Source organism: Condylura cristata, unplaced genomic scaffold, assembly GCF_000260355.1.
Source record: "Condylura cristata isolate star-nosed mole 26May11 unplaced genomic scaffold, ConCri1.0 scaffold00012, whole genome shotgun sequence".
Classification (NCBI taxonomy): domain Eukaryota; kingdom Metazoa; phylum Chordata; class Mammalia; order Eulipotyphla; family Talpidae; genus Condylura; species Condylura cristata.
In genome coordinates, this window is record NW_004567113.1 from 44839854 (window position 1) to 44844058 (window position 4205).

Consider the following 4205-nt stretch of genomic DNA (forward strand, 5'->3'; position numbering starts at 1 on the left):
TCTGGTGAAGCCTCTCGCCGCCCCTGAGCCTCTGGCCTGTACCCCAGTTCTGTATGCACAAATAAATAAATCTTTAAAAAAAAAAAAAAAGAAATGATCTGTTTATCATAGGGGAGTGACCATGCCTGTATGACATCTAACATAAAATCTGATCTTCAACTTTAAGTCAACAAAATTACAATTAATTTTGCATGAAGCCTTACGAAATCATCCTATTTAAACAAAAGATCACATCCTTAGTTCCTATAATCTTTTTATTTAAAATGAGTTGACACATTTATCATTTGATCATCATTACTTCTAAGAAATTACAAGTAAGATCAAGATGACTAAGTAAAAAATTGTAAAGCTCATTTAAAATATGCAACACCTATTTTCTACAAAGATGATTAGGATTTTTAAATTTCCTCAGCAAACCTGGAAGTTCCTTTTAATGTATCACCTGTGTCATCATTTCACTGATAATAAACCCTAGCATAAGAAGAAAAGGAAAGAGGAATTTTCAAATGAGAGTGGACACTATGTGGAGGTAACAATCAACAATGGAAATAAGTGATGAACAACTTAAGTGTTCTACCAGATGATGCAAGGATTGTTTCATCTATGCAAGTCAATGTCATACAAAAGTAAAGGTAAAGATCATAATAAGCAATGTAGAGAAATACTTTGATTAAGATTCAGTGCCCATTTATGATAAAAGCTCTTAACAAAATGGAAGCTAGCTCAACATAGTTAAGTCCAAATATTACAAAATTACAGTCAATATAATACTTAAGGTAAAAGATTGAAAGCTTTCCCTTCCAGATTAGTTACAAGAGGTATCAGCTAGAGCAATTAAACAACAAAAGGAAACCCAAGTGGGGAAAGGAGTGAAACTATCATTATTATGTATGAGTCACTGGGATGACAATGTAATTCTGTTATTCTCATATCTTTGGGCTGAGAAGGTAATTATAAAAAAAAAAAAGCAAAGAAGGTTCTTGCTTCATACAGCTTGTTACTTTTATTACTTTAACAGACCAACATGTTGCGTTAGTTGGGGCAGTTTTATGCCCTGAGGTTGTTCAGATATAAATTCTGAGGTGATACATGTCCTAAGGGTGTTCAAATATTTTCAAGACTGTATTTAAAATAAGGAATTATATGGACAAATTTTCAAGGAACTAACTTTTACAAATACAATTATTTTGAAACTTTTCATGCTGAATATAAGGCAAGTTTTCCTAAATTATATTGAAGTAGTGGTTTTTAAAGTAAAATTGCAATTGAATTTCAAGTACAAAGTTATGTGGCAACTATACAGGGCCTTACTTCTTACTGTATTAGGTGAATTTTAATCCCTAAAAAATATAACAAGGTTCTCTTTGTCTAAATTCTGGGGCACAGGGGAAATTCAATAACTACTTTGACAGCAGTTTTAATAACTGGTAACTTAAGAAACTAAAGTCTTAAAATTCCTTTTGCCCCCAAAGTCACATGTACTTTTCTACCTAACCCCTTGGGAATGACACACTCAACTTGACCTAAAGAAGTCAAGTTTGTCTCAAGTACCTAGCAAACCAGAAAAGTCCAAGGATGTGGGAAGCAGGAAGCCTGGGTTGTAGTCAGCTCTATACATACACTTTCTACAAAATAGCTTCTACTTCCTATAAAGAGAGGACTGAAACAAATGGTAAAGGTTTCTTCCAGTACTTTCTTTAGACATTTTATCTACTTCACTCTTTAAAACCTTTCATTAACATGGCCCTCCCTGGTGGCGCAGCGGGTTAAAGCACAGCACTGAGAATCTAAAGCCGCTTCCGCATGAGTTCGATTCCCGCCACACCAAGGCGTGGCAGACCTCTCCTGGCCCTCCCGCTGCTCCCCTCAGCAGTGTACTTCATAGATCTGCCTGTTCTATTCCCCATTGTCTCTGGTGAGGCCTCTCATCGCCCCTGAGCCTCTGGCCTGTACCCCAGTTCTGTATGCACAGATAAATAAATCTTCAAAAAAAAAAAAAGAACTATGTGAAACAGCTATGTGATTCACAAATGAGGGATTTGAGGCCCAAAAAGTTAGAAGTACATGCAAAACCAGCAGTATTCATTTCATTTCATGAAAACCAAAACGCTGATAGAATTCTTAACAGTCCAGTAATAAATTCATAAGTATTAAAAAACCACTGTTCTGCAAATCCAAGCAGAATACTGAACCTATGCAACAATCATCAATAGATGTCCTAATCATTAGGAGAAATATTAACAGAAATTTTAAACATGGGAATGGAGCTGACAATTTCTGAAACACCTGATCAAACTCACTTAACAGTTTGAAGAACAAAACAAACATGATCTGCCTCACAACTAAAACCCAAATCTAACCTAGTCACAGAGTACACAAAGGACAGAAGTGAAATGACACAAAGAGAAAAGAGTCAGTAAATCCAAATTAGTCTTGAGAACAAATGACCCAATTTCAGAAGTAATACTACTGGAAAAGAATACATAACTAGTACAACAGATCTCACTTGAATTCCAATACAGAACAATCATTTAATCTATATTAGGTTTATATTAATACTACTAACTATTAGTATTCAATATTAAGGAATTACTGTTGAACTAAAAATAATATACTGGTGGTTTTCTTTTTCAAAATCCTTCTAAGATAAAAACGTATAGTAAAGTAAAATATCATGATATCTGTTTATTTGCTGATCTGCTCTAAAATATTCAAAAAGAAAAACAAAAAGGCAAAATTTGTCTATGAAGCTTGATTCCAGAGATTTGTTATACTACTACCTAAACTTCTGTGTTTGTTTGAAAATATCCATAGTAAAAAACAAAGTCCAGCTAGAAATGAACAAAAGACATAAATGGAAAGAATAGGGATGACACATAAACAAACGGGAAGGTGTTCAGTACTACTATATTAGGGAAAAGTAAAGTAAAATCACAAGGAGATAGCAACACATCTAGTAGGATGATCAAAATTAATAAATAGAACAACAGCACTGCAGTCTCCCTGATGATGAAAGGGTTAAGTCTCGGCATTAGCATCACAGAGGCCTGACCTTGGATTCCAAGTCAGGGAGCTGACCCACAGGGCCAGCAGATCTCTATTTCACCCACCGCTCCTCAACAGTGGGTTTCAGTCAACCCACCTATTCTGCTCCCCAATCACACCTCCTGGTTGGCCGGCACCCCAGTTCTTATATGCATAAATACATCTTAAAAGAAAGAGAGAATTCTAAAACACAAGAAAAAGAACCAGCCAAAACATGCACAGAAGACTCGAATGGACAATCTCCAAAACAAGAAAATCAAAATAATAAGAAAAGATGCTCAACTGCAATAAGCAAACTCAACTCACAAAATCATATCATTAAATATGCACCATAGGAAAAAAAAATAAGTGTAAATTACCACTGTTAGTGATGCTGGGAAAGTATACTGATCCGTCTCCTTTGGCAAAGTCAGGTTTCCCCCACTATACAAATGTAGTGTTCCTGTTTGGTAGGATTTGTCCAGTTATTTTCTCAAACTGGAAAAGCACTTAACAGTAATTTACAGAGAATAAATCTGGGGTATATCTATACACACCCAGATCACATTTTACTTGTTCTGTTTCTCTGAAGAATCCTGACTGATGCTGATATGAATACCCAAAATAGTTCCAGAGGAAAAGAATTTTAAGGTTGAGTTTTCTACGCTGGTTCTGAGGTTTCTGAAATTGGTTCTCTACTCTGAATTTGGATTTTAGAGGCAACATATCCCTCCATTTGGGAGTGCTACTCCAGCCCATTTGCAAAGTACATCAGAGTTAGGGCTTTCCAAAAGTATAGCACCAATGGGAAATAAACACACACACACACACACACACACACACACACACACGACACAGTGTGTGTACACATAATATAAATATATTATTATATATAAGAGGAATAGAGTGTGTATGTAAACATTAGAGATTTATGTAAGGAATTGGCTCACATACTTGTAGGAGCTGGCAAGTCTGAAATCTGTAGTTTAGGCGGTTAGGCAGGATACTCAGAAAGGAACTGATGGTACAATCTTGACTCCAAAATCTACAGAAGAGGCCAGGAGGCTGGAAACTCAAGCAAGATTTCTACATTACAGTCATGAGGCAGACTTTTCCTTTCCTAGAATATCTGTTTTTATTCTTAAGAATTTGAACTGAGACGCATGCACCCCCATGTTTAT

At 35.7% G+C, this 4205-nt stretch overlaps 1 protein-coding gene across 2 annotated transcripts in view; it reads right to left on the reverse strand.

Annotated features, from left to right (window-relative positions):
• The window catches only part of STIM2 (stromal interaction molecule 2), an 85304-nt gene extending 81306 nt beyond the window's left edge, over positions 1-3998 (reverse strand). For both annotated transcript variants that reach the window (XM_004681360.2, XM_004681359.2), the window contains exon 1: positions 3979-3998. The gene's annotated coding sequence lies outside the window, so the exon portion shown is untranslated. The remainder of the gene's footprint in view (positions 1-3978) is intronic.
• Positions 3999-4205: the final 207 nt, after the last annotated feature.